Genomic DNA, 26209 nt, shown 5'->3' with positions numbered 1-26209 from the left:
TACTTTTTTTTTGTGTGTGTGTGAGTAAAAAAGCATTAGGTGCATAGCATGCAGCCCAGCAGTATAGTTACTGCATTCAGGTGGTATTTGGCTGGAATACAATGCAATCAAGAAAAACAGCAGCACGACCAAAAAAAAAGCTCTGCTAAATGTGCAATAAACAGCCGCAGGTAAACCAATGAAGAAGTATTTGACTTTCTTAGCTAGTACAGTGAGAACATTTGCATGCCGTCATGCAGCCACTGCATGTGGCTGTATGACGGCATGCAAATCTGCCATGGAAAAATACTATTATGTTCAATATAGGTAATGTTCTACATTCATGCCAACAGCATCCATAATTTCTTTCATAGGCATACACTAAATGGGTGAATTAGTCTGATGTGTGTAATATTGAACTTCCCAATGTAGGAAAAAAATACTAATTCAAGCAAGATATTTAAGAAGTTACTATTTTTAGGACATATTTAAGAGAACTTTTCCATTGAAGTGACAGAGCAGATTTATTTAGTTCAACAAAGACTGAATAGACAACGTGTGAAATGCAGCAGTAGCTATTCATATACTCTGATGGATAGGATTAAACCATTCCAGAGCATTCCCCCTTGCAGGAGCTTTGGTTGAACAAGTGCATGAGGTGAAGAAAGGAACATTGATCCATGCCCATTATGTAGAGTGATAGAATGCAAAGAATATTCAATGTTCTTTTTGCACTTTTCTCTTTTGCTACTGGGATAACAGTTTGTACCAGTCTTAACTCAGGGTCTAGATGAAGAGTGCATTTTTGGCAGAAATATACACAAACACTTTTTTTTTCTGCTGTAAACCTAAACCCATGAACAGATACAATTAAAAATGCTTATTGAAGTTGTTGCCTTTCAATAACCCTCACATTATAAGAATGACAGTAAATTATGAAGTCATCAACATACAGAGCATTGCCTGCTGTGGGAGGCAAAGCGTGTCACTTAAGAAAGTTATGTAGGACACTTCTTCTTGGGGGTGGAAATAAGATAACTTGATTCCCACTCATAAGACTCGGGTAGATTTTAAAGTTTTCAACAAATATAGAAAGATGTCCCTGAATCTATATCATCAAGGTCTTTCAACATAGCATATTTCCAGGCTGTATCATATGCTTTTTTCATGTCAAAGCAAACTAAAATCAGATGTTATCATTTTAGAAACGTATCTCATATATGTTTCTAAATGAACCAAATGACCCAGTGTCGAGCAGTGTCAACACAACCAACACTGAGTGTTTGAGAGCAGATCATTATTTTTTTTAAATACTAGAAATGTTTTATATACAATATACCATTTTCTCTAATATCTTACAAAGACAGTCAGAGTGATAGGTCAATACCTATTTGCTTATGTTGGATCTTTTCCTGGTTTGGGAATGGCACTGACAACTGACTTATGTCATAAATTCAGAAACTCCTCCTTGGTAAGTATGCTGCTATATAGTAAGAGGAAGAGATCCACAGAAGATATTTTATCATCTCAATGTCATGAGGTCCTACTGCATTGGCTGACAGTACAGTTGTAGCCCACTTGTAGAAATGTTGAGTCACTCTTTCTCTTGCTGTTTTTTCAATATCAAAAAACTCAGGAAGATAGAAAGCTGTTGTTTAGATTTTCAGCTTGTATGACTAATAGATTATGTAAATTGGATTTAAGATTGTTTTTGACTCTGATGTCTAACATACTGTGCTTTGATCTGAACACATTTAAAAGCTATTGTATATGGTGTACTAGGGTTTCCACAAAATATACACCATGATCTGTCATTTATTTTATTTTTTGGCTGCTTAACAATCACAGTTTCACCACAGTTATGGATATTTTGGAAATCGAGATTATGTTTTTGTAATTATAGTCATCATTGCATGGACAATAAAATCTGTTACATACATCAACGACTCACTGATAGATATCTGGATGTCTCGGCATTAAAAGATGGGAAAATGTATTCCAATCAGCCTGGTCAATTTTCCATGTGAAAGTCAAGGTAAAGAGCATAGTTCCAATGAAGATATAGTGGGAAAGACATGGAAATTATCAATGCCATAAATATCTCTTCAACATGCCACATAAGCAGTGGAAGAATGACAGGGGGAGCAAACTAAAATCTATTGCAGAATATGAAGGGTAGGCACACGAATGAACATACTGTATCTATTATTAAGACTGGGAGTCATTTCATTACTTATCCAAACAACACCAGCCAATCAAGAGAACACTCAGACATGCGCAGCAATAATTAAATTCAGTTGTCTTTGATATTTTGTTGACTTTGTCATATAAAAGCCATACCTTTACATACAATTTTAATTTTTATGTAACATTCTGATTGAAGGATGTTTGTCAAGGTAAGAAAATAGAACTTATAGTGTATTAACTTGATTTATAACTTTTAAATATTCAGACAAGATATGTGGGTCTCCATACTCTTGCGATGGGCCCTGCAAATATTATGGGAGGGCCTGTGGTTACCCACTAGGATAGTGCTTCCTCCATGAGCTGGTCCATCTCAGTTTTATCCTTATAAATAATAGTGAAATCAATATTGATATTTTGGCAGAATTCTTTTGCCTTTGTAGACTTGTCCACTTCTAAGAGGATTTGGAAGAGTATAGATGACCAATGGTATCTCTAACAGGAAAAAATTTTAATACATCATCTGAAGTGTCAGGATCAGTAGCTATGTTTAGTTTACATTCAGCGAATATGGAAGTATCCATTTTTTTCTGTGGGATTATCTAGTCATTTTTCTTTCAGTGATGTCCTTGCTGTAATTTTCTTGACAAAGGGGATGCTTAAGGGTCAAAGCTGTATAACTGAGAAGAGACCTCCGCATAGCCTTTAAAGGAATGCGGAGAAACGACCAGGGCTTCTGACCTAATGTCCAATCCTCACCTTCTCGTGGTGCACCCTGTTGGGTATCTACTTTGATACTGAACGAACGAGGATGGGCTGGCAATTTGGGATTTAGCCGACCAAATTGTATTCTTATTGGTTAAACCAAAATAAAAAATGATGGTACAACATGACAAAATTTCATGCCGGCTGGGTCGCCGCCCGGTTAAACAAGGCCCCGTTGTTTTGGCCAGGGAACCAGGGCAAACAGCGAAAAGTAAGCTACTGGAACAAATCTGAAAAAAAAAAACCCCAACTCAACATCACCAGAGTTAAAAATCGGTACTATCAACGTAAGAAGCCTGAATGGCAAAGAAATGGAGCTAGCTGAGGAATTAGATAAGTACCAGATCAACATAATAGGGGTGACTGAAACAAAAAAGACCAAAACTGGTGAGATGCCTGAATGGCAAAGAAATGGAGCTAGCTGAGGAATTAGATTAAGTACCAGATCAACATAATAGGGGTGACTGAAACAAAAAAGACCAAAACTGGTGAGATCTTTCTGAGCAATAAATACAAAATTTTATATTCAGGCAATGACAATCAAGGAAAAGAAGGAGAAGCCATAGTATTCAACATAAAATACGAGGCTAATCTTCTTGAATGGCAGTCAGTCTCAAGTAGAGTAATGTGGGCAAATATGAGAATGGGGAACTGGACAATGAGACTTATTTGTGCCTATGGTCCCACAGAAGGTTCTACTAAGGTAGAAGGGAAGGAATTTTTTGAGGCTTTAGAAAAAGCAACTGACACAATGAAAAAGGAAAAGTTGGTCCTTGTTGGGGATCTAAATAGCAGAGTAGGAAATGATTGTGAGACATACAAAAATATTTTCGGAAAATTTGGAGAAAAGAGCAAAGCTAATAATAATGGCAAATATGTGTTGGATTTCTGCTCAGGACATGGACTGGTTATTACTAACACCATGTTCCAACATAAAAATGTGCACAAATTCACATGGAGAGAAGAGGCTAGGAATAAGAAAAGTCTCATTGACTATGTTATTGTTGATAGTGATGTTTTCTCCCTGGTGCAGGACACCAGAGTGTACAGAGGATCTGAAATTGGAAGTGATCACTATTTAGTCTGGAGCAGGATAAAATTGAACTTCATATTGAAAAGAATAACATGTAAGAAAGTTTGAAAGCGAATAAAAGTTGAGCAGTTCTCAGATGTGAACTGTAGACTAAAATACAGAAAGATTATTGAAAAGAAAATGAAAGAGTTTGAGAACAGGAATCAAACCTTGGAGATTCAGTGGCAAACTCTGAAGAAAACATTGATTGATTCTACCAGAGAAGCATGTGGTGAGGTTGTGTGCAAGGATAAAAAAATCAGAACTCACTGGTGGACACAGGAAGTTAAAGAGGCAGTGAAGGAAAAGAAGAAAGCATATCAAAAGTTCCTGGCAAATAAGTCAGCTTTTACTCTTACAGAATACAGAGACAAATGTAAAAAAGCTAAAGAGTGTGTAAAACTACCTAAACAAAAGTCATGGGAGGACTTTGGCAAGAATATAGAAAATAAATATCAAGAAGGTGGCAAAATATTCTGGAGGTTGTTGAAGAAGCTTAGGAATGGAGGAATGAGTGCTGTAAAAGGAGTTAGAGATGATAAAGGTGACATGAAAACAGGAGAAAAAGATATCCTTGAAGTATGGAGTAATTACTTTGAAAAACTGCTAAAAGAAACAAGCAGTGATGACAGCACAGTGATAAAAAACACTGACCAGACATGCAGTGAGGAATACTTATCCATACTTGAAGTAGAAAAAGCCATCAAAGGTTTGAAATGTGGAAAGGCAGCAGGAGTAGATGATATTCGACCAGAAATGCTGAAGTATGGTGGTATAAAAGTCTTACAGTGGCTGCACTGCATAGTTCAGAAAGCCTGGACAGAGGGACGAATTCCCGATGATTGGAGTAGAGCTCTCATAGTACCCATATATAAAAAGGGAAATAAAACTGAATGTGAGAATTAAGAGGTATTTCCCTACTGAGTGTTCCTGGCAAGATCTATGCAAGTATACTTGAGAAACGGTTGAGAAGAATTGTGGAAGAAAAGCTTGGTGAAGAACAAGCTGGATTCAGGCCAATTAGAGGCTGTCAGGATCAGATCTTCACTTTACGACAAATAGTCGAGAAAGCATGGGAATATAACAAAGATCTGTATTTAAATTTTGGAAAAGGCATATGACAAAGTGCCAAGAGAGAAGCTATTCAGTACGGTGCAGTTATATGGTGTCAATGGGGCATTATATCAAGCAATACTTAGTTTTTATTTGAGTTGTAAGTCAGCAGATAGAATTGAAGGAAGTACAGGAAGATGGTTTAATGTTAAATCTGGTGTGAGACAAGGATGTACATTATCCCCTCTGTTATTCATTATCTATATGGATCACATTATGAAGGAAAGTGGTATTAAACCTGATATCAAAATTGGAGATGTTAATGTCAGCTCTTTGCTTTATGAAGATGATGTTATACTTCTAAATAAATCTGCTACAAGTCTGCAAGATTCTCTGACTAAATTGAATAGCTGTTGTAATAGATATGGTATGAAGGCCAGCAATAAAAAGAAAAACACAATGAATATAGGCAGAATCATTGAAAATGTCAACTGTGTTGTGAATGGAAAACCTGTGGAACAAGTAAAACATTTCAGCTACTTAGGTACGATTTTTACTGAAGATGGTAAATTAAATATAGAAATAGACAACAGAATCAGCAAAGCTGGTATGGTGGGAAGTCAATTGAATAAATTCATATGGAATAAGAAAGAAATTAGTTGGAACACTAAATTAGCTGTATACAAGACAGTGTTTAAACCAGTTTTAACTTATGGATCTGAGAGCTGGGTCAGAAGTAAAACGCTTGACCAAAGACTAGAGACCGCAGATATGAGAGTCCCGAGAAAGATTAGAGGCATGAACAGATGGCATCAATGGCAATATCATATTAAAAATGAGGATATTAGGAAAGAACTTGACATTGTCAGCATCCAGGAATGCATTAGCAGAGCTAATCTCAGGTGGTATGGTCACTTAAATAGAATGGGAGAGGAAAGATTAGCAAAACAAGTGTTTTCTGCCAGGTTGACAGGAAAACGACCCAGAGGAAGACCAAGATATAGGTGGATTGATACGGTAGAAAGTGCCTTAGATGATAGAAATATAAGATTTGATAATGTTGGAGTCTTGACAAGTAACAGACTGATTTGGAGGAAAATTGTAGATAGGAAGTTAGTAATGATGTAATTTTTTCATGTAGTACTGTCATATCCTGTAAACCCCTTGAGGGTACATGGCAGGAATTTGATGATGATGATGATTCTCATTGAGTGGAATAATTTTGAGAGTTGTTCCAGGAGTGAGATCATAATAGATTGGGTGGCTGATGCATTCCACTGAGAAGCACCCATGTTCATAAAGTTCAGATATGCTGAAATTTGGATGGCGGAATAGATAACATATGGGTGTATTTTATAGTTTTCTTAACTGCCACTTCAACATAAGAGGATTTCAGTTGTGATGGCTAGTATTCTCTTGGAATATTGGTTGGGATGTTCTGTTCAGATTTTATCTTTCGCATTTTCTTTTTCATTAATCCAGCTTTGGCATGCATGGAAATAGGCTGGATGGCCTTCCTCATAGTTGACACACGTTTAGGTTTCTTTGATTGAAGGATTTATTATCCATTTATTATCCATTTATTATCATGTTTTTACCATGAAGTCATGCACAGATGGTAGAGCAATGACTAACAGTCTGGGCATGCCCATATTTCTGATATTTAAAGCATCTTAGTGGATTAGGGAGATATAAAGTTGGGATGTTCTGTTCAGATTTTATCTTTTGCATTTTCTTTTTCATTAATCCACCTTTGGCATGCATGGGAATAGGCTGGATGGCCTTCCTCGTAGTTGACACACCTTTAGGTTTCTTTGATTGAAGGATTTATTATCCATTTATTATCATGTTTTTACCATAAAGTCATGCACAGATGGTAGAGCAATGACTAACAGTCTGGGCATGCCCATATTTCTGATATTTAAAGCATCTTAGTGGATTAGGGAGATATAAAGTCTAATAGGACTGCACAGATATCCTGGTGTTACAATGTTGGAAGGTTAGGTATATCAAAAGAAAGGATATTTCTGGTTGGAATCAGGATCCTTACATAACAGGATGCACCTCATATGTATCACTCCATGATTTTGAAGCTCCCTCATCTGGAACATCTAGAAAATCCTGTTCTGACAACTGCACTTCTAGAGTAGTGTTTTATGAAGTGTTACTACAATTGATATTCCATACATAGATGTTGCCAGGACCGAATCAACACCTTCTTTGGCCCCTGGTGGGAAGAGATATGCGAGGACCCCTATCACATTTCCTAATGTTCAGTAATAATAATAATAATTAGATACTCATCAATTTTAAAGTCCCAAGTAATTCCATTGGTGGATGTGAAGGCGATATTCAAAACAAAAATAACACAACAATTCACTCCTTCCCACCCACACACTTCCCCATAGCAAAACTAACACTATAAAGTGACTTTTCTACATTTTGATGCGGCAAAATCATGCATTATGTCATCAAAGTTAATATTTTGTAAAATTTCATGTTCAATGCTCATTAAACTTAGGTGGTTTAATCGTGACTGTGCCGTGCTGTTTCTTAATTCGCTGTTTAGTAATTTCATTTTAAAAAATGAATGTTCACCGCAGGCATTAGTAAGTATCATTGAAAGAAAAATCCTTATAGAGATTTCTATATTAGGAAATACAAGAAAATATATGTTCATTATGCATATAAGCATAAATTTTGTTAATGGTAACACAGTCTTCTTCATTTGAGGTTAAGATCTTATCACCTACGTTTGCATTCTTCACTGATTCTATATCCATCATCATCATGTGTGACCTAAAATGGAGACATTCCATGAATAGTTCTGTAGAAGTAAGGTCTTTGCTATAGAAGTTGGCTAGATCATCAGTGAGTTTTTTTGTCTTGATCATCTAAAGCAATGGTTCCCAACCCTATGCCCGTGGGCACCATGGTGCCCGTCGACCAATTTGTGTGCTCGCCGCTGTTCAACCGTGTGCCATATAGTTTGAAATAATCACACAACAATTCATGGCATGCTATATGACGCATGCGTTAATGACACATGATGAGTATTAAATGCATGGAATGTAAAGTAGATGTGCATTTGAAGTTGTTCATTCCAGTTTAAGAACTGGAATATCATTATATTCTTCAAATTATGAAGCACTGGCCAATGAAATGCAATGCCAAAGATCACACTAACTTACATATACATATATATATATATATTTAAATTTTTATATAATGTAAACTTTTAAGTAATAAAACATTTGATTATAATGTAAACTTTGTATGTATTCATTTAACAAACGAATTCAAAAATGATCATCTAAACTTTGTATGTATTCATTTAACAAACGAACTCAAAAAATTTGCTTGATAATAGATGGTGCCCGTTGCCCTATCGGTATTTTAGAATGTGCTCTAGGAAACAAAAAGGTGGGAACCCCTGATCTAAAGTATGAGGAGCTTCTAAGAAGTCAAATTTATTAAATAATTCTTCATACTGTTTTTCTAGCGTATCCAAACTAGTTACCAAGGAATCTATGAGTATGTGTCCACTCTAAATTTCCTGCTGCCCTTAAGTTGCACGTCCGAGTCGTCTGTGTTTTTCTACGACTATCTATAAATGTTAGAGTGCTGCTGCATTGTTTTATTTGTTTATACGAATCCTGGTAGTTCTTATCTTGTGACTTTTCCTTCACATGGGATTCATAGGTCTTCAAAACAGTTTCTTTTCTCAGTTACAGATGCTTTTAAGGACTTAAGCAATTTCATAGCAGTAGATAAGTTCATGCTTTCTTTCTGGAGGACTTGGCTCACACTGTTAAAATCATTTCAGTATGTCATTCCAAAAAATAGTCAGAAAATTTGTTTCTAGTTTGTCTCTTAAACCCTGAGCTATAAGCCGTTTTTCTGATGATTCCTGACTCCCTCCTGAATCATCCAAACTCAATCTGATTTCTTCGTAACCTTCGTATAGAGCGCTTACTACATCTGCATGTGCAGACCACCGAGTTCTTGACGATTGCTTTACCACTTTAAGTCGAGATCCCAAATGCAAAACCATTATTTTCGAATGATAAGGCGAAGATGGAAAGAAATTGTAAAGATTTTGAACAAAATCAAAATAAATGGTAACATTTAAGGTACTATTTATGGCATGAACACCTACAAGATAATAATTAATACTTAAGGAATTAACAGCGTACACTAGAAATATAAATTAAAAGAACTTTAATATATACTTTCCGATATTTCGGCAACGTCATGTTGCCATCTTCATGAGAATTTAAGATAAAGACACGTGCACGCAAGTACTACATAACAGCAAATGAGAAACAAAGCAAGGAAGTTATCGTTTTCCTGAAGTCCTGATGGTGCCCCGGGCAGGCTATATTAGGTGATCTTGGCTTTTGGGCTGAGTTCTTCTGATGTATGTTTCCCAAATTTGGGGAAACATACATCAGTCTCACGCATCCAAATTTGTTGTGGTTTGGCATATTCCTAAGGACTGAGACTGATTCCGTGAAGTCTTTCATATTTGAACTTGCTGTGGTGTATTATTGTGGCTTTCTTCCGCCTTATTCTGTGGCGAGTATCCAGAGCATGGTCTGCAAATCCAGAGTGGCTGTACTGGTGAAATCGGATGTAGTCCTTGTGCTCTAAGATTCTGATGTTTGCTGTCCTGCCTGTTTGGCCAAAGTAGGACAATTTACAGCTGCAAATTGGTAATACCTGGTATACACCAGGTGTTGCCGAAATATCGGAAAGTATATATTAAAGTTGTTTTAATTTATATTTCTAGTGTACGCTGTCAATTCCTTAATTATTAATTATCATGTTTAACCAGCGTATAAGCCTTTCTACAAGAACACCTACAAGGTTCAAGGAATGTCCTGCGCATGGTATATACAATGCATATTTATTTCATTCCTTAATTTTAGCCTGTAATCCTGAATAATGCCCTGACATATTTACCACATTATCATAGGACTGACCTCTACAGTTCATTAGTGGTATATCATTTTGATCCAAAAAAAGTCATGACTACGTTAGCAAGAATATCTGCTTTATGCCCATGAATGGGAATAAACTGTAAAAATCTCTCTTCAGGAATACCTCCAGAAACATATCTTATTATAAATGTCAGTTGGTCTACATGTGTGATATCAGGTGTTGAATCCACCGATATGGAATAATACTTAGCTTTCTGTACTTCAGCGACAATAGTTTCCAACACTTTAACTCCCATAATTTGTATGAATTACTCACAAATAGTAGCTGATAGATATGATGGGACCCCCCTTTCCTGCATTACCATACTTCTTTATATGTTCACATAAAAATGGATCAAACTGACTGATCAGTTCCAAATGCCTAAATAATTGCCATTCCTAGGCGAGCCTACGGTTTGGTTGCTTCCTGTTAGTGGTAGGCCTCTAGACACTAAAAATTTTATAATTGCAATTATTCTTTTCAATACTTCTATCTAGTACTGAATTACTAATTGTGTGTTTATACACCCATGCACTTTTAAACGACAGCAGTAAGTCATCATGCATTTTCTGTGTTCCTCCCCATTTTCATGATGTGAAATGGCCTTTATTCCGTGTTTCCAGTCATTGAATCTGCTCATTATAAATGGGGAATCAGAAGTTGAAAATAATTTACAAACAAAACAATATACTTTTCCTTTTGTGGGAGAATAAATAAGCCAATCTCGAAGTTGAGTTTCTCCATTCGACAACCATCACGAAAACATTGCCAGTGTTAAATACCTAGTTTCTTTATCTGAGTTGTTACTTCCTACCATATATTCTCGGGCTGACTGACTAAAGCTGCACGGATTATTTTGGCATTCAAATGGACCTTTCTGAACCCAGTACTCCTGTAAGATATGATTTGCCATTGGCCATATTATAAGAGTCCAGGATCTGAACTCTTATAATTGTCATTATTTGTACTTACGTTTGCTGTAGCACCAGAGAAGGTTGTTTCTTCCTGTACACTATTACCGCACAAGGACTTGTTCGAAACAGAATTTGCTGGTGATTCCGTATTTTCCCTTTCCCTACATGCTTCATTCTCCCCAACAATTTCACTTTCACTGCTCTTAAAAAATGTTGTTAGTTCTGGAAGTTTTTGAATAGCCTTTGGCTGTTCTTTCATTTTCTTTCGTTTGGCACAACCACTTTCATAATGTTTCATACTGAGGGGACGCGTGATCTCTTAATATCCCTGACTCGCCTATAACTTTTAACTATTTTCAAACTAGAATAACACAATATACTTATCTACTAGTTTAAACTTGTAAAGTAGAAAGCTGTGATGTATCTATTATGGTTGTTTCTTTCCAAGGTTCACTTTGCGTTAGATCAGCTTTGGCACACAAAACTTTTGCACATAAGCATTATCAACAATGCATTGGTCAGAAACTCGTTAATAGCAGTTTTTATTTAACCGGTTTCTTGTAACCAGAGTAACTGACAAAACTAAATTAAGCTTTTCAACGTAATTCTAAGTTCTTTCCTCATAACATTTTCATAAAATACTTTGAATCAAGTTATATTAGGGTTATGTAATATTTTAACCGGCCCATGTCAAGCACTGAAAATTTGTTTGGTTTCTTTATTTTAAAAAATAAGAGAATGAGTGCCCCTGGGTTTGCATTAGCTTAAAACAGCTCTGGATGTTGCTGTTACATCTATGGGGTGGTAGTTTTTCTGAGTGTTGTTAACATGATGTTTCGTCAAGATTTTTTTTTTTTATGTGCTGAACAATACTGACAGATCTAAACCCTTTTGAATAAAGAATAAAACATTTTCTCTACTGGATTTTCACATGTTGTATAGATGATGAGAAACACTGGTATATGTGTCTGAAGTTTATTGCTGCTTATTTCTGTTATCAAATGATGTATCTACAGTATTTGTACATAGTTAGAGCCATGTGAGGGCCCTGGAAAACTGGAGGATGAAGGATTTATGCTCAATGAAATTTTTTGCTTCAGCGCCAGAAATCTTCACCAACCATAATAAAATTAGTTTAATCCTTTATCCAAGTGTGAGCAAACAAAGTTTGCGCCTGAAAGTATCTTCAGGACTGGGGTAAGGTGGTACAACACCAGGGCAACTCGTTGCAAAGGTGGAGCAAGCTACCAACACTCCTATCTCAGTATCTCCTATAATGCAAAACACATCTCCTTGCGGATATGTCTAATGTTATGCATTAAGGGAAGGGCCACTACCCAGACTAGTTTCGACCTTTATTAAGGTCTCTTCAGTGGGAGCCAGGCCCAAGTGGAGATACCAGGCAGAAGCATTAGCAGGTCATCTCTACCTATTAGACATATCCGCAAGGAGATGTGTTTTGCATTATAGGAGATACTGAGACAGGAGTGTTGGTAGCATGCTCCACTTTTGCAACGAATTGCCCTGGACTAAACGAAACACACGATCTTGTTTCAAAAAATTTAAACTACCATCACCACCAGACGATACAATGAAAACACATTTGTGTACAAACTTGGCAGAAATGATAACGCTTGTCGAGTTTTGGTTTCAGGCGCAAACTTTGTTTGCTCACGCTTGGATAAAGGATTAAACTAATTTTATTATACTCTAACCAAGTGAAAAATAAACTTTCAACATCTTTCTCTAAATCCAGAGTAATTTATTAAAAAAGGGTGGCACACCATTTGACAACTCCTATAGGTAGAGATGACCTGCTAATGCTTCTGCCTGGTATCTCCACTTGGGCCTGGCTCCCACTGAAGAGACCTCAATAAAGGTCAAAACTAGTCTGGGTAGTGGCCCTTCCCTTAATGCATAACATTAGACATATCCGCAAGGAGATGTGTTTTGCATTATAGGAGATACTGAGATAGGAGTGTTGGTAGCTTGCTCCACCTTTGCAACAAGTTGCCCTGGTGTTGTACCACCTTACCCCAGTCCTGAAGATACTTTGTTTGCTCACACTTGAATAAAGGATTAAACTAATTTTATTGTTTTAAGGATACTTGCGACATAAGACTGAATGATATAATCACGTAATCACAAGAAAGATATTTATTTAACCAAATATTTCGGTCTGGAAATAGCAGACCATCGTCGGTGGTATTACAAGAACAGTTTAAAAAAATATACAAGCTAGAATACTAACAATAGATCGTTGAAATTAGAACATGCCGCGTGATGTTATATCACTAAGTATGAAAAGAAATATTTTGAAGTAGAAACATGATTGAATTTGCTATAGCAAATTCAATCATGTTTCTACTTCAAAATATTTGAAGTAGAAAAATATTTGAAGTAAAATATTTGAAGTAGAAAATATTTGAAGAAAAATATTTGAAGTAGAAAAATATTTGAAGAAATATTTTGAAGTAGAAACATGATTGAATTTGCTATAGCAAATTCAATCATGTTTCTACTTCAAAATATTTCTTTTCATACTTAGTGATATAACATCACGCGGCATGTTCTAATTTCAACGATCTATTGTTAGTATTCTAGCTTGTATATTTTTTTAAACTGTTCTTGTAATACCACCGACGATGGTCTGCTATTTCCAGACCGAAATATTTGGTTAAATAAATATCTTTCTTGTGATTACGTGATTATATCATTCAAACTAATTTTATTATACTCTAACCAAGTGAAAAATAAACTTTCAACTTCACCAACCATTGAGCTGCTATCATGGATGCCCACTATCTGGCAAGCAATAAATGCACTTGGAAGTAGAATGCTAGAGTTATGCTAGACTATCAATGCAGAAAGTCTTGAGTCCCTGGACCATGGAGTAGGAGACACTGCATGACTGCTGACCCTTGCAGCAAGCCCACTAGCCAGGCAACTGATCCTGAATGGTCATACAGGTCTGCTTGTCTTACCAAAGTAATGCAAAGAACTGCCTTTCTGGATATCCATGGGTCACACCACACAGCAAACACAGCAGCAGGGCACTAGATCAAGTGACGATGGTCTGGAAGATAGGATAGTAAAAAAGACTCAGAAGCAAAGCAAAGAATTCAGAAAGAAAAGTATAGGAAAAAAAAAAGAAGAATGAAAAGGATCAATACAATCACTGGAAAGTCCATTCCACCATGAACAGATGTCCCACATAGAGGCATTCAATTTTGCCATACTTAGAAAGATGACAATGCAGCTGATAAAACAACTAAAATAATTCAACTGCTGTAATTAAAAAAAAAATTATATTACAATTTATAGGTAAGACATTATTGCCCTCCTGAGATGAGTCCTTGGAGATGTCATGTAATAATAATAATTTGTTTATTCAAACAGAAAACAATGCTCTTATAACCAATTATTTCATAAATAAATAAATATATATATCAAGCAAGAATATTCAAGAAAATTACTGACTGTATAACAGATGAAGTGAAGAGGTTAATATTTCAGAGCATCACTTGTAAAAGGTGATGATTTTCCTAAAGATTAGTGCTCTTTACTAAACATTTTGCCAACTCAAACAATGTTCACCTCAGATACCATAATGTTGAGAAGTGGTCAGTGATGTAAATTATGAGTCACCTGGTGTGCAGTAGTGCATATGCTCAATTAATTCCAGCAACTGCATTCTCAAACCAACTCTCTTGGCTTGATAAGGAAAACATTAGATCTCTTTTCCTTATCTAAGGAAAAGAGATCTAATGTTTGGTGAATGCCTTTCTGGATGGATATGAAAAAAAAAACAGATGATGATCCTATTCCTGATATTTAGTAGAACAGCTGGTTGTTGTAGCATATTCATCATTATGTAACTAAATTTTTATCTTATATGCAAAAGTATTATAATGCTAATAGGAATCGCCTTCCTTTTATAAAATGTTACTTATTCTATCAAAATTATAATTTAATATGATTATTTTTTGTCAAAAAGTTTATTAGCAATGTCTGTTGAAGCATTTCATTTAAAAAGGACGGATTTGTTTTTGAATAACTTCGAGATACCTTATTGCTAAAAACTGACGAATTCGTAAGCGTATCCAGACGATCACATATCTTATCTACACAGTCATATGTAAGAAAAATATTACGTATCCAAAATTCTCGCCTTGCACAACTTCGTACCGTGATCTACCAGACAAGTGTTAGTAGATCAAATAACACTCGCCTGTCAAACTCATTATTAAATTATTTTAATCTGCACTGTTTGCATATGCTGTTCAGTCACTTTATATACAAACATTTATAAATTTATATAAACTTCTTCATACACAAGATGACAGTTTCATATCAGGAATTTATCAGAAACATGAAAAGGCGTATGCTACTTACCATGCTTTACTGTTCTTCTAAACTTGGATTTGTAAAATAAAAATGAATTTAACGTAGAACTGTTTATAAAAGTAATGGAACCTAAAGTAACATCACTAAAACTGGACTAAACGAAACACACGATCTTGTTTCAAAAAATTTAAACTACCATCACCACCAGACGATACAACGAAAACACGTTTGTGTACAAACTTGGCAGAAATGATAACGCTTGTCGAGTTTTGGAGCCACCTACTCATTTCGCACCACCAGATGGCATTGAATATTTATTCATAGAATTTCAGGTCGTATATATTACATGAGACGTAATTATTGCGGTTATCGTAATTCATTCTGTCTTATCCAAAGAAGCCTTCTCCCAGTTCCCATTCTCAAATTAAATATGGGAACTGCTCATTCAGATACTGTGTAATGATATGTAATGTTTCTAGTGAAATGCGAGATATGTTGTTCACAGAGGAACATTCTCAAAGGGCCCGTTTCATCAGGCAGGAAAATTTAAGGTCCATTTCAGTCAGAATAAAACCACACATTCACTTTATGTTAGCCATCTCAGTCAGCACAAGTGGTATTCTGACTGCGGTGTCAAACATAAAAGGGTGAAGATTTGATCGATAACATTAGAAGACAACTGTTGACCTGGTCTTACAAAGTAATATATGAAAGGACAAAGTCTAAGAAAAAGATATCTGACGGAGTGCCATAAGGGCCGTCGCCAGATTAGATCGCGCACCCGGAGGCAAACAATTAAATATCGCCCCTGATGGATTATAATACAAATATATAAGAAAATCTCCAATTGCTATTTTGTTTTTATTACAAGAGAAACATTAATGCAAGACGATTACATAATAATATTAATTAAATATTTGCTGTACGGGGATATCGCACAATAAAACTGTTCATTAGCTCTTCTAAATTTAAATTATAAGCTATCTCCTCCTCCTCTATCGATATAGTTGCTAGATCAACCAATCTCTTGGGTGATTGCTGTTCGCAAATAATTTTTAATCAGTTTAAGCTTGGAAAAACCTGCACTGTTAGGCAGGTTTACCCTATGCTACACCCTGTCGACAGTACTGGCTATTTTCACAAACTATTGGGACACCACGAACCTGTTTATTTCTCCATTCACCTTGTTCCCAACGCCACTTATACACAAAATCCTTCCGAAGAAATATGGTTATAGGTTCGATTCAAAGTGATAAGTAGAAGAGCATTTATAAGCCTATCTTTGGTGTTCCCGAGAAAACCCTACTTGCCGTTTCTTTGAAACGGGCAAGTAGGGTTTTCTCTCAGAAACTCAGGTTTAAAACTATAAATCTCAAAAAACAACCATGAAATCACACAATTTTATTATATGTGATAGGATATAGAACCAAAAGATGGTGTCAGTTGTGTGCTTGGGCTCACTGTCAGTGGAGGCTGGAGGATGAAGATTGGTTACCCATCTGTCTTTAAAAAGTTAGTTAAGGCTAAAAGGAACTTTGCCTACTCAGTTTGAGAATTAAAACGCACGAGAGAGAGAGAGAGGACGAGAAGTGTTTGTTGATAATGTAATGTTAAGAAGAGCAAAATAGAATGAATCTAATGCAGTGTTGTTCCTTCAACTATGAAATGACTAGACTACTATGTGAACAAAGGAAAATTAGCAGAAGCTCCGTATTTCTAATTGAATCAATCGAAAAATCAGCTAACGCCTTTTATTCCTTAATAAGGAGTAGGCGAGGCCTTTATATCCTATCTAGCTTTTGAGACTGAGTGGGCAGTTCAATCTCCACCGGTAGCCAATTAGAGATAGCTGGCACATGTCTATCACTAATTATAGCAACCACTGATGAAGAGGCTGGAAAACAACTGCTGCCATCTCTTGGTGTCTAATCCTAACAGGATATGTTACTGTCTGAAATGATGCGGGTACTACGGTCGATTTTCTTGAGTTTACGGGACTAAAAATTCGAGTTTCTGGGAGGAAAAACCCGCTTGCCCATGCCAGGGATCGACTAACTCGGGAACCTGTCGAAGATAGGCTTAGAAAAAGTTCCTCCGGTCAGCAACTAGACTTGAACCTAGGTATAACTCGAGCGTCCATAGGACGCAAGCATCACTTCCACTGAGCTACACAGACATCTTTATATTTAATTATTATTTTTATTATCAGACCTCCATCGATCTAAAGATTTATCATATGCAACTTCACTATTAAACACAATAGATAATGCTTTTCTTTAAATGCATTCAACGTATTTACACCCACTACACTAGCATTGCATTCCAAACAATCCATGAAAAAAAAAACTATTTATCATCTCCCTACTCACACTTTCCTTACAAAGCTTTCAGAATTGGCTTATTGTTCTCTCTCTCTCTCTCTCTCTCTCTTTATTCTATCAAAACCTCATCCAAATTTATATTGTAATAACCGATACCAGCTTATAGGCCTCAATCATATTCCTCTCTTCCTATCTACCACACGCTGCAATTTCTATTCCTTCAATGTGTCTTCATACTCAACATTCCAAAGACCATAAACCACCTTAGTCAATCGCCTTCGCACCTTTCCAATATCTTTTCATCCTTTTGAAAACCAAGCGACCAAATTTGAGCATATTAGTCCATGTTCAGCCAGATATAATCCATATTTAATGGAACTAGAAACACCTTTACTTCTACACGTCCTTCACATCACTGCCATAATCTGCTGTGCTGTCCTTACAATATTCAGCAAATAACCGAAACTTGAATCCCTTACCCACCATCACCTTAAAAATCCCTCATTCCCTGTAACATATTCTCACTAATTACATATGTGCATTTCACTATACTTCTCGAATTTTAAAACCTCACACTTCGCAACAGTGAACTGGTAAGTAACCTTAATAATTTTCCCATTCAGCAAGGCTATTCAAGTCCTATTACAAAACTTTCATCTGCACAACTACTCATAGTTCTTTTCAGCTTTGTATCATCTACAAACAACTGCATATAACCTGTAAAACTTCCCCAATATCATTAGTATGCAATTCACAAAGTTCTCATATAATTCTCACAACTGGCTCAAATCAAGAACTCCATCCTCCTTCAGCGTCTGCTTCAGAATTTGAACGGGCAAAAAGCAGGAAACTTACAGTCTGTTCAAACGGCAGCCATGCCTTTTGGTCTTTTGCCAAAGCAATTGGTCGTAACTTTTGCCCTGCACTATTCCGACCCAATCATACCCAGATGGCTCAATTGCAACATAATCATCCACATAAAAAGCTAATCTCCTGGTTACACACTTTGTCTCCAATGCACGCATAATTAACAATGGCAAACGCCCCCCCCCCCCCCCCAGTTATTCCAACTGCCCAACATAAAATACCCCCTGAATCCTGTTGCCAGAAAGAGATCATAAACCTTTTGTATAAATTAGACACAAAAAAGTCTCCTGGCCCTGATGGCATTCCTCCAATTGTCCCGAAGTTCTTTGCACCAGAACTGACTCCTGTCCTATGCCATCTGTACATACTCTCTTACTCCACTGGTGTATATATATATATATATATATACCAAAGCCTGGAAATGGCCATATTCAATATATTCCTAAAATGGGTGATAAATCGCTGGCATCTAACTACCATATCTCACTCATCTGAGTTCTACCTAAAGTGATGGAGAAAACCATCCGTTTTTAACTTCTACTTACCTTGAAGGTATCCAGCTATTAAGCAATGACCAGTACGGATTCCGTCGATGCCACTCAAAAGATGATCTGTTCTCATATATCACCCATCTCTGGACAAATGCCATGGAGAAATTTGGTGAATCCCAAGTGATTGCACTTGATATCTCTAAAGCCTTCAACTGGGTCTGGCAAAAAGACTTACTAAGCAAACTCCCATCATTTAGACTGTCTCGAGACGTCTGCAGATGGATTGCCAGCTCTCTGTCTATATGCACACAATATGTGATGGTAGATTGCTCCATCCTCACCTCTCACCATCCACCTAATGCTGGGGTACCACAAGGCTCAGTTCTCTCCTCTCACTAATTCTCTTCTACCTGTATATCAATGACCTACTTCAGTTGATCTCCAACCCAATACACAGTTTTGCAGATGAAAGCACATTGTACTCCTCCCTTTCAATTGATAAACCTTACCCTACATAATTCACTTCAACCCACAGAACATCAACCACAACTTCCCTTAATTCTGACCGTCCTCTAATGGGCTCAGATAACTTCATTGATATCAATCCTAGTAAAAGCCAGTGCTGTCTTATTTCTCACAAAAAAGAATCATTTCCCGCAGCATTATTTTTGATAACACTCAAATTCCCAGACAAGATCGGTTTTTTTTTCTGGAATTACCCTGGCATCAGGTCTCTCCTGGCATAAACACATCACAACCATTGCATCGTCAGCTTCCAAAAACCTAGGATATCTTTTTGGTCAAGACTTCACTTCTAAACAGCTGTTAACCTGATACAAATCACAAATCTGCCAAGCTACTGTTCTCACATTTGGAGTGGGGTGCCTAAAAGTTCCCTCAAAATGCTTGACTCAATACAGAGGAGAGCAATTAGACTGATAAATGACCGGTCTCTTACCAACTCGTTCCCCACACTCTCAAATAGAAGTTTAGTCTCTGCAATTTGTATATTCTATAAATATTTCCATGAGAAATGAACATCTAAAACAGCATCAATAATCTACCTACTCAATACTATTCCCATTGGAACCCGTACTACAACTGCCACTAGGCCTAAGTTCGATTCTCGTAGGGAAGGGAGGAATCTTTATCTGGACGATTTCAATCGAAGGTGAGTTAGCCGATCTCATACGGAGGTAGCAGGGTTTTTTCTCCTGGAAAACGCAGGTTTTTCATCCCGCATACAGACAAATTGGCCCTTCAGAACACACGCAACATACAGACAAAAAATACTAGTTATGGTGGTGGTGGAGGTGGGCGGTAGATGGCGTTGATGGAGATGATTCGTAGTAGAGGTTCGGTGTAGTGGTTGAGACAGTTGTAGGTGTCCTCCCGCGATGAGTCTTCGGAGTCCTTGGAGGTGTCAGGAATAATAATAATAATAATATTGGCACACTCGTGAAATCAGACGCACGCAGCTACTTAACAACTTCAACACGGACTATAGCTACAGTTCAAAACTAATTGAATTTTATAATAGTCGTTTTTATAGTGATACGATGTTTCTTATAGTGTTTACTTGCTTTCTATGTTCCCATGCATGAAGAAGTCGGACAATCCGATGAAACACGTTGCGTTTTGAATAAATTTAATTGTTATTCTAGTCTCGTTTATAGTCAGTATATATAAATATGAACACACACACACACACACACACACACACACATGTGTGTGTGTGTGTGTGTGTAGTTGTTGCTTTTTTAAATTGAATGAGTAGAAACCGAGAAGAAAAATGAATGTCTTAATTGTAAATTCCACACCTTTAGCCACCTCCCAAGTCAGACCTTATGATCACTGTCACCAATTGGTGGCAACGTGGTCATATTCGTTACAGCCAAATTCTCAGATGTAATTACTAGGTCAAGCACTCTCTGACCCCTAGTATTTTCCATTACATGCTGTCGCAGATAGTTGTCCCTTAATAACCGCATAAAATCTAATTCCTTCCTCCCATGTGTTCTCTTCTCCTTCCAATCAATGTTACCCTAGTTGAAATCTCCCATAATAATTACCATCTTCCACTCATTTCTTCTATTTGCTTGTGTATACTATCTCCACCATCCATTCAATCACCTGGTCTATAGCAGCACCCAACTGTATATTTTGATCCGCTAGTCTCAATTTCACACCAAATAGCCTCAAATGTGCTCTTTTCTCTGTCTTGCAGTTCCACTTCTATTCTCCTTGGCTGCAGATCATCAGCTATCATCAATAACACTCCTCCCCTATTTTATTATCCCTGTCACTCCTGAATACACCATACCCCTCACATTCAATCACAATAGCTATATCATCTTCTGTCAGCCATGTTTCATTAATGCCAATAACCTGTGGCCTGGAAGTGACAACCAAGGCCAAAAATTCTTCCTTCTTATTCCTAATACTTCTGGCATTAGTATACATGAATTGCAGAAGCCCATTTGTCCCATCCCTATTTTGATGCCTTATACTAACTCTCCCAATCTGATTTGTTGTCCTTCATACTCGCTAGGGCATATTACACACATTCATACACTCTACTGTCTCCCCAAAGTGTGCATATCTACTCCCCCCCCCTTAGTAACTCTAGTTTCCCTGATTCTGCACATCCACTTCCACTTCATTCAACAACACTTTTTCAAGTCTCCGTACACCAAATCCATTCAAATGTAAACCATCTATCTTATATGAATCCTTTTGCCCATTGAACTCACTCCACAGATCCACAAACTCCTCCTGCATAACCCACGCATAAAGTCATTAGCAATTTTGGTGCTCCTTCTACACTCTTCACTGTCATACCACAGAAAAAGACTCACCATCCTTACTCTCTCACTCTTCTCTTTTGCTACCTCAAGTAATTCCTTCAAATCCTCTCTCATAGTCATTTTGTCTTTTTTCAAATCATTTGTTCTTGCTACTACTATCAATTCTTTCACCTTCTGCTTTTGCATTCTAATTGACTCGCTTACATCCTTAACATTCACACCAGGTTGGTACGATTTTGTCAAACTCTCATCTATCACAATTCTTACTAAAGAATCCCCGTACTCCCTCTTTCATTTTGTTTACACTCACTAACATGCTCTTATTTGTCTTATCATACTTTTGCCATTTATTATTTGGTACACTCAGTAAACATATAATCATTCTTCCCGCGGATAAAGGCAACGCCACAGTTGTTCTTAACATTGATGAATATCATAACAAGATGATGGAATTGTTACAGAGTGACACTTATTTGATCCTAGAGAGATCCCTTCCGTGAACTCCACAACCAGACCAACAACCTACTGAAAACTACCTCTGAACTACCTAGAAATATACGCGTTTCTTTTCGTTTCCTCCATCCGCTTATTCCACGATTATATGGACTTCCTAAAATTTATAAAGAAAATACCTCACTTCGACCTATCGTATAAGGAATTGATTCTCCAAAATATAACCTTTCAAAATATCTGGCTAAATCTCTTGAATGTTTTTCCGGTAAATCATGGCCTTTCATTAAAAACTCCGCAGATTTGTTTCATGTATAAAAGATATTATTCTTAAGGAAGATGAAATAATGGTTAGTTTTGATATAGTTTCCTTGTTTACCGATGTTCCTAGGGACGAAGTTCTTACTACTAAAAGATAAATTATCTAAAAAGATCATGGCCCTACTTTTCATTGCATCCAATCAGGATACGTTAAGTTTCAGGATACCATCTACGAGTATAAACAAAATTTTGGTTTTGCAATGGGTAATCCGTTGTCACCTGTACTTGCGAACATCTATTTAGAAGATCTGGAAGTTAAAGCCATCTCTTCTTATCTTCTTATCGCATCCATGGTAATCTGGACGTATATATGTCCAGATTACCATGGATGCGAAGTGCATATTAAAATTATGATACTTTGATATTATATTGAAATACATGATGGATACGAAGTGTAGAGGAGTGATGTATTTTATCCATATTGACGGCGACGTGGTTAAAACCAAGAATTTGGAAAAGATATATTGAGGACATTTTCCTGATTTGGAGCCCTGGCCGTGAATCTCTCCTGAACTTCCTAGAACATCTAAATAATCAACATCCGAACATAAAATGTATTGCTGAGTTTGAAGCTAATGGTTCTCTTCTTTTTTTGGACATCAAACCGACCTGTTCCTCAGAGAAATTAAAATCTCGATTTACAGAACAGCTACCCACACCAACAGACATCTCCACAGTCAACCCCATCATTATCCTCCTCAAAAGTTTGGAGTCATTTCTACACTAGGACATCGTGCTCGCTCTGTTTTTGATGATGAGATAGAACTTAATAAAGAACTCAATTTTCTCAGGTCTAGTTTTCAACTAAATGGTTGTTCACAAAAACAATTGAAAAATTCCTATTAAATCCACCAGCTCGCAATAATGAAAAGACCAATAGAGTGAAAGGTTATATTTCTATACCATACATAAGCTCTGTCTTAGTCAAATTGGCCAAGGTTCTTAGGAAATACAACATAAGATCTTTATTTACTCCTCTTCCAAAAATCCGCTCCTTAGTGGGCTGTCCGAAACCTGGACATCACAGCCTTAAATATCCCGGTGTTTACCAGATTTGGTGCAACTGTGATATACCATACTTCGGCCAAACAAAGAACTCGATCGAGTTACGCATTGAAGAACATAAGAGAGACGTCAGTTACAGGAGAACGCGAGCCAGTGCTTTGTCTAGTTATGTTCTGTTCACGGCCGATTCTAATGAAGAAAACCAATTCTAGCCATACAGTCTTATGGGAAAAGTCTGATAACATTTCCCATTGCCAGGATGAATTAGAAAGAAAGATAATACAATCAAAAGAAATCATTCTCAACCCCCCACATCTCAACAACATCCTTTCAAGCTGCCATTGTGCTACGATCAAATACTGGCGTTCACGAGTACTATATGCATTCATACGCCCAACAATGAAGCGAACGAGAGAACAGTTCTGAGTGCGCATACTTCAACGTTTGAACGTTGAATATTATATACACTAACTTTCCGTGATGTTTAAAATTTTTTCCTCTATGTTTTAACAACGTGAATATGAAGAAGACTGATACAAACTGAAACTAGTTGTGCTATTATATATATATATATATATATATATATATATATATATATATATATCTGTTAGAGATACCAAGCTGTTTTAAACCTGGTTTTACTCCATTTCCCAAGTAAGCAAACAGACAAACAAGTCAAGTTCGCGCCTGCAAGTAGTGCAAGTCTGGGTGACCCGCACGTAGATCAAGTCTTAGGCAACTCATGGGTAAATATTAAGATTAGTAGAATAAGCTCTGATCACTAATCTTAATATTTACCCTTAATGCAAAGCACATCTCCTGGAGCAGATGTATGATGCTATGTATTAAAGGCAAGGGGCCACTACCCAGACCGGTTTCGACCTTTATTGAGGTCTCATCAGTGGGAGCCAGGCTAGAAATACCAAGATTTAGTAATACAGAGCTTATAAGTATTTTACCAGAACAAGTTACCATAAGGTGTTTTTACCTTATTAAATAAAAATCTCAGGAGGAGATATATATTTAATAAAAGGTTAAAACACCTTATGGTAACTTGTTCTGGAAAATACTTATAAGCTCTGTATTACTAAATCTTGGTATTTCTAGCTTGGCTCCCACTGATGAGACCTCAATAAAGGTCGAAACCGGTCTGGGTGGTGGCCCCTTGCCTTTAATACAAAGCATCATACATCTCCAGGAGATGGGCTTTGCATTAAAGATAAATATTAAGAATACTGATCAGAGCTTATTCTACTTTTACCATGAGTTGCCTTGGTCTTGCACCACGCGCGGGGTCAGTTAGACTTGCAACACTTGCAGGCGCACACTTGACTTGTTTGTCTGTTTGCTTACTTGGGAAATGGAGTAAAACCAGGTTTAAAATAGCTTGGTATCTTTAACATTTATTATACCCAAGGTAAAATACTTTCTATATATAAATATATATAGTTGACCACCACTATCACACAAGCTGGCAGCCATATTATGATGATTTAAAACCTCACTTATAACAACACGAGCTAATGATATGATCTAAATCAAGATTTTAAAACCTCGTATGCCCTCTGTTACATATTTCCTGAGGTAGTTCTCTCTCAAAAGATTTCATAAATTCATCCTGTTTGTCTTCGAAAGCCGTCTCTTCATTCTCTTTATTTAGAATATTTTAAATGCAGTCTCTATTGGGAGATCTTCTCTTCAAAAAGTTGAATACAGAAAAAACTTCTGCTAATTCTACTGCTATGAAGATGTATGATGGAAATGTAAGTAATATTTTAATAAATAGAAGGTGTGGAGGAATCGTTAATCCTTACACATAATTAATTATAAAGAGCTTATATGAGATGTAAAGGTTAGGTTTCTTTACAGCATAGAAATGATGTGGAGGAAAGGAATCAAGAGTCGCCACCAGGAGATGGAGCGAGGATAATCAGAAAGCCATCAAGGAATACTTTTTTTCGTTTGTTACTTCATTAAATTAATTAATAAATATTGAGTAATTAATTTTATTCAATTAATGAAAAATAATTTTAATTGCTTAATTTAACTGGTGTCAAAATTGAAATATGTGATTGTTGTTGGATGTAGGCATGTAAATTGCAAAGTATATAAGTACAAAATAGAAATTAAGTTTTCTTTCATCTTGATTTAATTTTTTGTCTGTTTTTTTGTCTTTCCCCCTTTCTCCCTTTTTGTATATATACTGTATACTGTTTACAAGAATACATTTTTTATTCATTTATTGTAGGGGAGATCGGGTATGGTTGTCACATTTTTGTATTTTGAATTTTTTACACTTTATATCTGCATGGAAGTTGATTCAGACATACTTTAATATAAACAACCTGCATCTGACTTTATAAAAAAATTAGTCCAATGGATTATATCCATAAAATTGGGAGATAATTCACTTTATCTGTAGCAATTTGTTTGTGACAATTTACTCCGTGTTTGGGTTGGTTACCACATCATCTGGGGTTTGTTATCAATGGATGATTTATCATCCATTGATAAAAAAACAGACTGATCTGGCGGTTGTAAAGGATTGGTGCAATGCGTAGGAATGAAAGCATAACTATATCATTTTCTTTTTCCTAATTTTAGTGCTTCCAGAGAGAGATGTGATCCGTGGTTATCTAGAAGCAGCAAA

At 36.5% G+C, this 26209-nt stretch overlaps 1 protein-coding gene across 1 annotated transcript in view; it reads right to left on the bottom strand.

The window, feature by feature from the left end:
• The window catches only part of LOC150098332 (ras-specific guanine nucleotide-releasing factor RalGPS1-like), a 321760-nt gene extending 306312 nt beyond the window's left edge, over positions 1–15448 (bottom strand). The window contains exon 1 of the mRNA XM_090405650.1: positions 15346–15448. The gene's annotated coding sequence lies outside the window, so the exon portion shown is untranslated. The remainder of the gene's footprint in view (positions 1–15345) is intronic.
• Positions 15449–26209: the final 10761 nt, after the last annotated feature.

Source organism: Typopeltis vanoorti, chromosome 15, assembly GCF_054136105.1.
Source record: "Typopeltis vanoorti isolate ZY-2024b chromosome 15, IOZ_Tvanoo_1.0, whole genome shotgun sequence".
Taxonomy (NCBI): domain Eukaryota; kingdom Metazoa; phylum Arthropoda; class Arachnida; order Uropygi; family Thelyphonidae; genus Typopeltis; species Typopeltis vanoorti.
This window is presented reverse-complemented; position numbering and strand designations above follow the sequence as displayed.